Below are 13,837 nucleotides of genomic sequence, written 5' to 3' on the forward strand. Positions count from 1 at the left end.
AAGTTCCCCAGCACAGTCTGTTGGGAGGGACCTGTCATTAAACTTACCTGCAGAGGCATGTCCCTATTCAATTATCTTAGCCAACGTCCCAAAGCTGATGGATGGGAAACGGGAGCATTGGACCTCCCTAAAAAACAAGGCCCTCCACTATCTCTCGAATAAAACAGTCTTGGGGCAACACCTTGACAGTAACTTCTTGATGATTAGAAGGGTTCCGTGAGTGGGCAAGACAAACAAGAGTTTAGATGGTGATTGTATTGTTATAAGCTTCAGATCACCTAGGTTGGTCGATGACATATTGAGGCAGGCTGGTTCAGTGAGAATTCAACAGGAGTATGTTAATGTTCTTCCTCTGGGTTTTTTTTACCCCCCATCTCATAACAGGTTGATGTTTAATGATCACCCAAAGAGTAGTGGCCTCCCTGAATACGCTGTCCCAGTCTCCAATAGGTTTACCGCCTTTTCCAATCTAGATGAAAATGAATGACTAGGGACACAGGAAGATCTCATTGTCTCAGATACCCGGATTGCTGTTCATGAAGTAGTGACAACGGTAAACAAAGACCCTAGTTTAGTCAGGTCTGTCCAGGGACCGTTGTCCCCACCAACAAAATTGGTTACCTGGAACATAGCTGGCTTGAAAAATAAAATAGATGACCCAGCCTGGAGAGAATTTATAGGTTCCGGAGATGTCATAGGTCTTCAAGAAATTTGGGATACAGAGAATACCCTGACCATTGATGGGTACACAAGTTTCTTTGTGTCTGCGGAATCGTCTAATATGGGGAGGGCAAAGGGAGGGTTGGTTACATTGATTTCTGCTAGCATTGCCGGTTCGCAGACCCAATTAGATACGGGCTCACGGAACTGTTTGGCAGTTCAAATCTCCCCAAATGGGGGAAGTAATATTTTAATTGTCAATTTTATAATTCTTATCACAGAGACGCCGCGACTGAACACCTGACCGCATTGAATCGTTTTTTGGTCAAGTATAAAGAGGATAACGAACATAATTGTTTTATCAATATCATGGGTGATTTTAACATGCACAGATGTCCAGAAAAATGTTCAGCCACAGACCCTTTAGGCCCGATAGAGCAGGGGGTGGCCCACTTTGAACATTCAGTACAGGGCGACCTCCTTGAAACAACTTTGGCTGATCATGGCCTGGTACTTCCATTTATGGCGGATGAGAAAATACCTACATTTAAAGGGAATGGTAAACATTCAGTGATCGACTATATCTTCATCAGTTCAACATTGGGGGATAGGATTCATGGGTACACAGCTATTTGGACACATTTTAGTGACCATAATCCCGTGGCCATTACTATGTCAGATCTTTTTCCAAAGCCTGTTATAGCCCATGATAGAACTGACAAATCTAATATTCACCCTACAGACCAAGACCGTAGGATAAAATGGGATAAAGTAATTCCTGGTGATTTTTTCCTTAACCTGAAAAGGAAGGTTGGTACTGAGTTGAACATGTGCCTGGACTTAGAAGCAGGGAATGATGAAGTCCTAGGGGCGTATTCTGTAATCTGTTCACAGATCTCAGCAGACCTTCGGTGTCCTGTTAAAGCTAAGGATAAGGCTGAGTTGGGATGGTTTGATAAAAACTGCTCATTGGTGAATAGAAAGTTGAGGGCAGCCTTGAGCTGCAAACCAGTGAACCGGACCACTGTAGCCAAGTTAAGGAAAGAATATACTAAAACCCTGGAAACTAGGAAAAAGAAGATCCGGGAGGACGCGTGGATAGAATTAGCTTCCGTGGACGTCCTCCGAAATAGTGCTAAGTTTTGGTCTGTGGTTAACAAACCATTCTTTCGCGATCCTTGTAATGATCAACTAGATTGTGGTATTGGGGAACAGCTCTGGCGTTCACATTTTAAGTCAGTCTATGAAGAGGGGAAAAATGGGGAGTTGAATACCCCTCTCCCCACTATGAATCCATATACTTTATCGGTAACAAAGAGCGAGGTGGCTGTGGCCATCGGGAAAATGACGAGCAATAAGGCTCCAGGTCCCGATGGTGTCCCAGCGGACCTTTTTAAATCAGACCCCGAGATTTGGGCTATAGTTTTAATGAATGTTTTTAATAGGGTATGTGTTGCAGGTATTCCGGACACCTGGTCCGAATCTGTGATCATACCTATTTTTAAGAAAGGTAGCAGGGGGATCCCAGTTGTTACCGCCCTATCTCCCTCATTGACTCAGCAGTGAAGGTTGTGGGGCGAGTGGTCTTGGGTAAATTAACAGATTGGCTGGAAGACACCAATACCCTCTCATGTTTACAGTACGGGTTCCGAAAGGGCCGTGATACCATAGACCAATGCCTGAATCTTCACCTTTTAATAGGTAAATACACCATAGCCAAGAAAGGGACGTTGTATCTTGCCTTTATGGATTTGTCCTCGGCTTTTGACCGAGTGAACCGGTCGAAATTGTGGGGACTACTCCTCAAGTGTGGCGTAGATGAAATTATCGTGTATTTCCTAGTGGAATTGCACAGAGATCTCACCGCAACTGTCAGATTTGACCGCTTGGGCAACTGTACGGGCAAGATCGGAATAACTAATGGCGTCAGACAGGGCTGTATTTTAGCCGCACTGCTTTTTACTCTTTATATTAACGATTTGGGCCCTGCCTTAACTGAGGCGTGTAAGGACATTCCAAGGGCGGGCAAGTACTTTATCCCTGCATTACTATATGCAGATGACGCCGCCTTGTTAGCACGTACAGCAGTGGGGCTGCAAAGTCTTTTAGATACATTTGCTGATTTCATGGTAAGACTTGATCTAAGCGTAAATCTTGCTAAATCCCATGTCATGATTGTAGGCTGCAAACCCAAGAGAGCTAAGACTATGCTCTGCGAAGGGCATGTCCTATCTCGAGTCACCAGATTCCCATATCTGGGGGTCATTTTTGATGATAAGTCCACATGGGCCCCCCAACTAGCAGCTAAACGCAATGCTTTTGCTAGGTCAACTTTAGCAGTGTTGGATTTTGGCTGTAAACTGGAGGTGAAGCCTATGCAGGCTATGTTGAATATTTACATAGCGAAATGTATTTCCATAGCTGTGTATGGTGCTGATCTGTGGGGAACTAAAAATGTTAAGGACCTACAGGTGGTAGAGGACAAGTTTCTTAAATCTATTTTATCCCTCCCTCAGACAACTCCCGGTTATATAGTGCACCAAGAATGTGGGATAGATTATCTAGTAGATAGGATAGCCTTAGCCCCATTATTAAAATGGCTATCAATTTGGTTAAACCCCGAACTTGAGCTAAACCGTGAGATCATAAAAGATTGTTTATCTCTTGAGCACGGTAAAGCCATTCCTTGGTTAAACTATGTTAAGAACTTAACTATTGCATTTGGTCGCCCAGAATTATTCGACCAACCAAGTAACCTATTAAAGGGGGACGCTAAATGGGTGAAAGATACACATAAGCAGCGGACAATGTTAGCCAGGGAGGAAAATGAGCTACTCAAACCTTCAGTAAAGGCTCATCAGTTAGTTATTACTTCTAGTAGTATCGAACCATACTTGGCCATAGTTAACTACATGAATCATCGCTTTTTATTAACCAGGTTCAGACTGAATAAATACCATCTTTTGCTCACTGAATCCCCAGGGTGGACGAAGGATAGGGATTTGGAGATCTGTTCTTGTGACAGATTCTCCATTAAGGACACCGCGCATTTTATCTTTTTTTGCAAACATTTGTCCCCTATCCGTAAAAAGTTTACTATCCCCCTTATTAAAAATAAAGGATTCAGACAAGTCAAACCTGCTCATTTATATCTTCAGTTGTTGGGTACTACTTGGGAAATAATTAATATAGCTAACTTCCTGGCTATTTCGATGAGATTAAGGAAAAAAATCATCTGGATATAGTGTTAAAATTGATTAATTTATGAAATCCGATTAAGTCTTATTTACATCATTTCCCATATATATATGTAATTGTCTATTTTTAATGTTATTTATGATGTATGTATTTGGTGTATTGCACTTTTATGGTTTTTGTTATGAACCGAAAAAAGTAATCTTGACTGACTGACTATAGTATGTAGTCACTCAGGGGTGTAATGCCACCAGCATTAAATCATATAAAGAGTTTGTTCCCCCTGTGCACGGCAAAATTGCTCTTGTGTACACGGCATCCCAGCATTTCTGATCCAAATTAACTCCCAGGTCTTTCTCCCAACTCTTCTTTTTTTTTTGCTTAAGAAGTTTTTATTGAATTTTCAGAGTAAAAGAAAAAGAAAAAGCAGATGATACAATAAAACAATTATTACAATATAGCGCCATAAAGAGATATTATATAAACGACGTTGGTTTACAATGACTAGGTCGACAAAAAGAAAAAAGAATCAATAATAGGATAAATTGAGGAATAAGGCACTGGTGAATGGGATAGGAGGGGGAGGAGGGAAGAGAAGAGGAAAGACCAAAGAGGTGAGAGGGAAAGATAAGAGAGAAAGCCAAAGAGAGAAGAGAATAAAAAGAAAATGAGTTATCACAAGGGAGGGTGCGAGGAGAGATAAGTAGTAAAAGGGAGCCAGAGAAGATCAGCTTTGATTTTTTGGGAGACAGAAGAGGAGGAAACGGAAGCAATCCTATGTTCGTCACAAATAAAATTCCACCAAGTAATTAACGACAGTTTAGAATTATCTTTCCATGCAGACAAGATCACTTTAAAAGCTAATGCAATAAAAAGATCAAATAACCTAGAACTAGGTAAAACAGTTTCCATATCAGGAGCTAAAGAACCTAAAAAGATATTTACAAAAGATAAGGTTACATTAAAGTTGAAAACTGACATGCAAACATTCCAAATTGAATTCCAAAAAGATAGAACAGATGCACATTCATATAACTGATGGACTAATGTACCAGTTTCGGTAGAGCAGGACCAGCAAAGGGGAGAAGATGTGGGGGAAAACTTACAAATAGTAACAGGAGTAATAATGGCTCTATGATACAGAAAAAACAGAGATTGGGTTATCCTGGCTGCAGCCGAAACTTTAAATAATTTCGACCATAATTTGTCCCAACATTCAATAGGAAGAGAGGTGGATAGGTCCATTTCCCATGCACTTTCAATGGTGGTTTTAGAACGAACATTGGCATTAGATAACAATAACTTGTAAACAGTGGCAGCTTTAAGTTTATGCGCCGGAAATAGAGGATACAATGGTGAAGAGGGTGTTAAAGAAGGTGAGGTTGATGGGAGAGAGTAGGTAGCTAATTGGGTTTGTATAGCATTAGAGATAATAATATATTCCTTGTGAAAGGAGTCAGGTAGCTGATATCGTGTTTGTAATTCTTGGAAGGGGATGATAGAAAACCCATTCAAAAACTGATGGACAAAAAAGATCTCCTTTTCCTTCCAGTATTTGTAATAGAAAGATCTACCTTTGTATTTGAGAAATTTGTTATACCATAGGGTAGAAATTAAAAAACATTGGATGGGAGATAGGTCCTTAAGAAATGTATTGCACAGCAATTCACGGGAATATTTTAATACAGGGCTTTTGGACAAAAAGGTGCAGTTAGACATAAATGTGACATGCTGAAACTGAAACTCTTTTAGGAGCGACCGCTCAAAGATAATCCAACGAGGTATAGGCGTATCCCCAAAGTCGAAGGCCAATGAGAAAGATTGTTTAATCAAAAAAGCAGAGTGGTATATTTTAAAATTAGGGAAGCGCACTCCCCCCTCTTCCTTGGGGCGAATAAGTTTGTTTAAGGCAATGCGGGAGCGTTTATTGTTCCACAAAAATTTAAGACATAAAGAGTTTAATTGGGAAAAAAACCTGTTAGGGATTTTGACAGGGAGCATAGATACCGTGTAAAGGATATGAGGAGAGACCATCATCTTAATAGTGTCAAGTCTACCCCACCATGATAAAAATAAGGGGGACCACACGAGGAGAAGGGATTTCAATTTATTCATTAGTGCGTTAAAAGTGGATTTAATAGTGTCCGCAATATTGGAGGCAAACCAAATGCCAAGGTATTTAATTTTGGAAGGACACCATGCAAAGGCAGTATCCGCAAACATGAATTGATAACAAATGGAATTTAAAGGAAGAACCTCCGTTTTGGATAGGTTGAGTTTGTACCCAGAAATGGAAGAGTAAAGGCGGACTTCTTCTAAAAAGGGGGGAAGGGATTCACTGGGATTGGACATGTATACCAATATATCGTCCGCGTAGGCAGATATTTTAGTTTCAACAGAAGCAGAGGCAAAACCTTTAATTTTGGGATTGGTTCGAATACGCTCAAGGAAGGGTTCCAAACACAGGATAAAAAGTAGTGGGGAGAGAGGACAACCTTGCCTGGTGCCTCTAGATAGGGGAAAAAATTGAGAGAATTGGTTATTAACAAAAATACTAGCCCTCGGACATGAGTATAACAATTTGATAAAAGAAATAAAATTAGGGCCAAAACCAAACCAATGTAATGTATGAAACATAAACTGCCAATTTATACGATCAAATGCTTTTTCCGCATCCAGAGACAAAGCAGCCAGGGGATCTTTATAATTTTTACCATGGGACAGGATATTCATGAACATTCTAGCATTATCGGAAGCCAATCTACCTTTGACAAAGCCCACCTGGTCCGTCTTGATCAGAAGGGGAATGACAGAATCAAGTCGAGAAGCAATAATCTTAGCGAAGATCTTGCAGTCGTAATTAATTAGGGAGATTGGGCGAAAATTTTTACAAAAAGAGTGGTCCTTATCAGGCTTAGGAATAATGACGATCAAGGCATCCATAAAGGAGCCAGATGCTTTCGCATCAGCAATGAAGGAATTGAACAGCTGCAATAATTTAGGGGCAAACAAAGATTTGAAAGTGCAATAAAACTCTACCGGTAATCCGTCCGGGCCGGGGGCTTTTGATTTCTTTAAAGCTTGTAGGGCAGTAAGAATCTCTTGAAGGGTAATATCCGCCTCTAAAGCGGAAAACTCAGCACTCAGAGATGGGGGAGCAGGGAGTCCAGAAAAAAACTTATCAAGATTATGAGAGGAGGGGAATGTATCGTCTGAATAAAGAGATCGATAATAGTCATGAAAGACCGCTGCAATTTCTTCATCAGAGGACACCAGATTATTGGTGGATTCATCCATGATAGGACCAATGGTCTTACGTTCAGAGCGAATTTTTAAATAGTTCGCTAGCATTTTACCTGCTTTATTTTGCCCTCCGTGAAATTTAGACTTAATTCTAAGTAAAACATTGCAGGCATCAACAGTAGCAATTTTGTTAAGGTTGGTTTTGGCTGTAATTAAATTCCTAAGTGAGTCAGCATTTTTGGAGGAAAAGTAGTCATGCTCTAATTTTTTCAACTGTTGTAATTGGTCCTTATACTTTTTCACATTGGCCTTTTTCTTCCGGGACACAAAGGAAATAGTAAAAGCACGGAGCGCCGCCTTAAAAGCATCCCAGTTATTAGAAGTGGAAGTGTCTAATGGGTTATTAAAGGTGAAAAATTCATTAATGAAGGAAGTGGCTTCTTTAAGATAAGCTGTATCAGAAAGTAGGTGAGTGTTGAACTTCCAGCGATTATATTTGGTGGAGGTGAGTGAGAGGTCAAAAACAGCATAGACAGGGGCATGGTCTGAGATAAAGATAGAGCCAATTTCAGATTTTTGGATACATGGAAGAAGGGATTTGCTAGCCAAGATATAATCTATTCTGGATCGGGTTTGGTGAACATTAGAAAAGAACGTATATTCCAACAAATCGGGGTTACAGGTTTTCCAAACATCATACAGTGGGCGAGAGGCAATGGCCGATTGAAAGGATTTATGGGTCTTATCCGGCTGAAATTTGTACTTTGATAAGCGATCCGAGAAAGGATCCAACCATTGATTGAAGTCGCCTGCTACAATAATATTGGGACAATCAGCGGTGGAAAGGAGAATTTTAATATCATTCCAGAATTTTGGATCCGGTTTCACAGGGCCATAAATGTTTAACAAGATTAACGTTTTATTGTAAACAACAATCTTGGCCATTACCCATCGACCTGCGTCATCATTTTGAGAGGAGATAATTTGCACAGATAAAGATTTGTGAAACAATATGGCAACCCCCCCTTCTTGTCAACAGCAGGGGAAAAAACAACTTGGCCTACCCATTGCCTTTTTAATTTCAGCGACTCAACATCATTACAATGAGTTTCTTGAAGAAAGGAAATTTGGGAATTGAGTTTAGATAAATGAGAAATTACCTTTTGTCTTTTAACAGGATTTCCAAGACCACGTACGTTCCACGTAACAAAATTACACATACGCGAGGTTCAAGGGAATGTGATACACATGGTGTGGGAATACTTCAGAGACAAAACGACACTGGAAGACAAAATGCGCATAAGGGTTACAAACGGGAACAACAAAACAAAAAATCACATTACTAAGAAGAATCAACAAGCCTTTGACAATGTAATAAATGAAGAGAGGTCCACAAGCACCATAATCATGAGAAAATGAAGGGAAAAGAGCAAAGAGAAAACATGGAAAATCTCGAAAAAGGAAGAGAGTGACGCACCAACCGGAGGAAGACTGAAAGAAGAAAGTGCGAGAAAGAGCAGGAGAAGAAAAGAAGGTGAGCAGACGTAAAAAGCATAGGAAAGTAGAGAAGGAAAACAGGTCAAGGAAAAGAGTCCAGACCTGAAAGACAACAATAGAAAAGTAAAGTTGGAGCGTGATGAGACCGGAGAGAAGACAGCGGTGTAAATCATAAGAATAAAGTTGGAAGCAGGACATAACCTAGGTAGTTATAAGAAAGGAGCAAAAAGATGAGGGAGAGAAAAGAGAGTTTGAACAGGAATAACCAATACCAAAGAAGAAGAAACGTGATTAACAAACATACAATAAGCAATAAGCAATAAAGCATATAGAAAACTATGTATAAGAGGTATCTAAGGTAACCAGAAAAAAGCTGTTAAAAGCTGTTAAGAGCTCAATGATTTGTGTCCATATTGCGAGAGGAGATGTTATTGAGAAACAGTTTCAGTTTTCCCGGGTCATCAAAGGATCTTGTCTGGCCGTCGTGGGTGATCTTGCAGATGGAGGGGTGAAGTATGCCATACTGGACGTTCAAGTGTCTCATTTGAGGACGCAATGCAAGGAATTCTTTGCGACGGGCATTGGTCGCATTGGAGACATCTTGCGAGATAAAGATATTGTGACCAGACCACGATAGGTGACGCTTAAGTTTAGCTGCTTTGAGTACAGTCATAAGTTCAGTGAACTCCAGAAAAAGCATGATAATGCCACGAGGTTTAGTGGAATTCGGTTGAAGGCGACCTAGGCGGTGAGCTCTCTGTATATTCAAAGGTGTAGATGACTGAAGGCCCAAAAGGTCATGAAGGAATTTTCGAAGGAAAAGCAACATATCAGGACCCTCAATATTCTCTGGCAAGCCAAAAAGACGGAGGTTATTCCTTCGATTACGATTCTCCAAGTCCTCAGTGTGGAGCTGTAATTTGTGAATCTGTTGTTCCAATAACGGTATTTTTGTGGCGACATCTTGAACGTCACTGACACGCTGTTCTAACTCAGTCACCCTACCTTCCATGACAATCCATCGGTCCTCTATTTGTTGCAATTTTTCGTTTGTGGCGGCCATAAATGGCTGAAGACCACGCACTTCCTCTAGTATATTATCTAGAACTGGGCTTTGCGACGAAAGAATAGGCGAGGGCGGGTCATTTTTCAGCCTTTTAGGCTTTGCGCCAGAAGAAGATGGTTTACTCGGAGGATGGGAGTCATTAGACATCTTGGCAATTCGACTAGACGCTTTCTTGGCGGGAAAAAGTATACGGAGTTCTCTCATACGCTGTAAAGTTTGGCAAAAATACTCGTAAAGCCGTTACAGCATCACCTTAGGACAAAAAACAAAAGAGAAAAAGATATACGAAGCTGTATTGCATCCAACCTGTTGCTCAGGAAATAGGGGTTAATCACGGCTCTTCTGAAGAAAAGACAAAATTATGAGATCTTCTCCTGAGAGAAAAACGGTATAGAACAAGCATGGCCAGGGGCTAATGGAAACTGTTGAACTTGGAACAGACTCCCTCTCGGAGAAAAATGAAGCAGTAAAGCATCAAAGCATGATCCAGGAAATGCGTGCGCGGTGCTTCAGGAGTGGGATACTGGCGCCTCGATATAAAATGGCCGCCGTCGGGCATTACCTCAGGAAATCAAACCTCCACGTCTCCGAGGGATAGGAGTGATAGAAACAACCGACGAAGGGCAATTCTGAATCACGCCATGTTCCGCTGGTGAATTCTTCTGGAGACAGCACCCGCAGCTCGCTGGGAAGCCTTCCACACAGCTACAAAGCACCGCGTCCAAGCGGAGCTAACGGAGATCCGCCATCTTCCCTCGGCGTCCAAGCCACGCCCCCCTCTCCCAACTCTTCTGATAAGCAAAGTCTTGTGTTGAGAGCAGAATATATATTCTAGAGCAGCGCTTCCCAAACCTTTTAGACCCATGACCCACTTTTTAGCATGACAAACGTTCCTAACCCACCTAGCTTAAATGGACATGTGGCGGCGCTTTTTTAATGTAACTAAAGGTTGTATGGTAGTGCACTGTCATGAACAGACAGCTCATTTTCAGTTTAATTGGCCAATACATTTACACAGGCATGAAGTTTTACTGACAAAATTATATTGTACACAAAATTAAATGTGTGGAGGTAGGGTTTCAGTGAATATTCATCATTTTGCACATCACCAAGAAAAAGTGCATTGCTTTGTTTTGACCCTATTAGATTTTTCCATCACACTTAAGAATTATAAAAACAATGTTCTTTATTTTTGCTTTTGGAACAGCTGAATGTGTACATTTCGTTTACAAGTATTTATATTTTGTTGTCTGTTACAAAAAATTATATCCTACAGCCTTTCCTTTCAGAGTCTCTGTACCCCAGGAAGATTGTCACATAATTCACTTTATTTTATTTTCTTTGACTGTAAAGTGTGAGGAGTTTTTAAACACCAATCAATGCCCATGTTAAAAAACGTAAACACTAGTTTGTCAGAAGACAGCCTGATATTTGACCTCCGTGACTAAACCACAGCAAACATGAAAAGAAAAATACAGATTTTAAAGACATCTTTATTTATTGCTTGGACTCTCACGGCTCACCAAAAATCGTCTCACGACTACCAGTGGGTCCAACCCACCGTTTGGGAAAGACTGTTCTGGAGACTGAGAGTGCTGTGCTGTCGTGAGAGTTTGGATCCATTGATCAAACGTTGCTGTTGATCCTGTAGCAGCCTCCTTTATGTGTGAGTTGCAAGTGATGGTATGTCTCGCTCTCGTTTCTTCGATATATGATTTTGAAGAGCACATTGACCCATCACGATAAAGTCCTGCAGCCGGACGCTTCCCTGAGTCCCACACCTGGAGTCAGATTCTGTTAAGACCCGGGGAATGTTTTGCATTCTCCACCGGTGTCAGGAGGGTGGGTAAGAGGTCAGTCCCTTGTAGTGGGTCCGGAAGTTAATATAAATAAAACAAAAACAATGGTAATCAATAGATCAATGGGCGGAGGACCTGGCATTGAGGGTGCCTGAGAATTCAAATGCTTGGGATTAATTATTGATTGCAAAGGGTCGTTCTTTTCTCGCGAGCAGAACATTCATGCAAAGGCCACGGGTCTTACTATCAGCCTTTGTGCCATTATAGAAATCCCTAAAGGGCTCACCACTTGATCCAGTGGTGAAAGCAATTAATGTTAAATTGCTACCTGTGATCAGTTAAGGCTTTGATGCCTTGCGAGGGAGAGAAGGGTCCACTCTAGATTAAATTGACACAAAAACCTATAAAGAGCTATTTCGTTTACCAATATCTGCATCCCCGCTCAGGTCTGATTGGAGTTTGATGCTGTTAAACAAGTCATTGCAAGGCAAGGGACCTTTCTAAACTACTGTCTGACCTTAGATCAACAAGACTATTCAATAAACCTTCTGCTCTGGGCTCACACAGTATGCCAACCCCCTGCTAGAATGTATATGGGAAATGCCTTTTCCAATCTCAGAGTGCGAGAACTTTGGAATGCAGCGGTCACTTTACAAGCCTTTAAGAAATCTATTAATAAGAACATGAGAATATTGTCGTGAAATAAGTATCAATTGGCTTTAGTTTAATGATCTCACACGTGGATGGTCATGAACAGTTATACAGCACTGCTCGGACATCTGTATTTTCTGCTAGATCTTCAAGTCACATATCCCAAACCTCATCTCACTGCTGTGATCTCCCAAATAACACTTTCTAGACTCTTCCTTCTTCCATCCCTCCATTATCATATTCAGTTAACAGACTTGCATGTCCACCACACAAATTAACTCATATTTCCCTATACTAATCCACCACTAATCCTTTTTGGGCTCCAGAGTAGCGTACTACTCGCGAAAAAGTGCTTTGACGCCTCATCTGGGGTAGTACGCGCTATATAAATATTATTGTTTAGGCTATCTGCCAGCCCCTGACCAAGCCTCGAGGTGGGCTAAGAGGAGGGACAATATTTTGTGCAGTCTGTGCAACAAAGCAGATTCCTCTTTAATCCATCTAACCTGTATTTGTCTGGCCTTTTTGATGAAAAGACAAAGACTGTTAAGGCAGCTGTTTAACTTAAGCGTTAGATCTGAAGGATCCGATTTTAAACAAGCGCCTGGTGAAATTCCTGATACTGGCAGAAAAGAAAAGAAATGCTAGACTATCTCAAATATCCCTTGACATTTTACATTTATTATACTTTTAAAAGATTTGGAATTTTATCATTTAAATCTTTCTAATATGAATTTTTGTTTAATATTTTAATGAAACAAACCTTATAGTGGGTCAATGGTCCCAGGTCTCTAACGTCACTCTTATTCTGGGTGAGACGCAGAGGTTTTGACACCTCTGTAGTTTTGGAACCCAGAGGACCACCCACAGCAGACTTGCCATCAGATTTTGTGCTATGACGCACCACATCTTGTCTTTTTCACCCCAGAGTTATTCTGCCACATAATATATTTGCGCAGCATCGCAATTGTGGCGTATGTCAAGCAAATCCAACCTCCCCTGTTTAGTCTTGGCAACTCGGCTATGCAGTCACAGTTTTTTCCCCTCCTACATCTCGTAACTGTGAGATCTCAGCCTTCTATGAAGGCAGTGGCAGGGACTGAAAGGCGCAAGGGACTGAAAGACATATAATATCTTCTGGAGGATTCACAATTTAAATTATTCTACTCTCTTGATCCAGGATAGGTAATGGTTGCACCACGAAAATATGAGAGCTTTATCTGTCCTAAATAGAATATTAAAATTGCTTTTAGTGAATTCATATAGGTCTTGGGTTAAAAGAATCCCCAGCCATGTGAGTCTTTATGTGTCCCTTGGAAGAGGGTCTCAGTCTGTAAAGTCGTAGCTTGTTTTTGGCCCCCTGTCAATATCAAACCAACCAATTTACTGAAATGAACTTGGAGACCTGCTAATCAATGATATTCCTCCAAGACAGAGATCAACCCCTGGATGGAGTAACAGAGTGCTCTGGGAGTTAGCAGGATGTCATCAGCAAAGGTCAACACCTTAAAAGTGAATTTCCTGGTGGTCATATATTTTCTGTTAGAGTGATTTGAGGTAGAACGCAAAGAGCATCGGCAAAAGGGGACAGTCCTGGTTTGTGCCCTTCTGGATCACTACCCTTGGGAGAACTTGTCATTCACTAGCACTTTAGCCCACATTAAGGTGTAAAGTGCCTTGACCCAGCCTATGAACCTACTCTCAAAGTCGGCTCTGACAAGCGTCG

The sequence above is a fragment of the Triturus cristatus genome, chromosome 5_2, assembly GCF_964204655.1.
Source record: "Triturus cristatus chromosome 5_2, aTriCri1.1, whole genome shotgun sequence".
Lineage (NCBI taxonomy): Eukaryota > Metazoa > Chordata > Amphibia > Caudata > Salamandridae > Triturus > Triturus cristatus.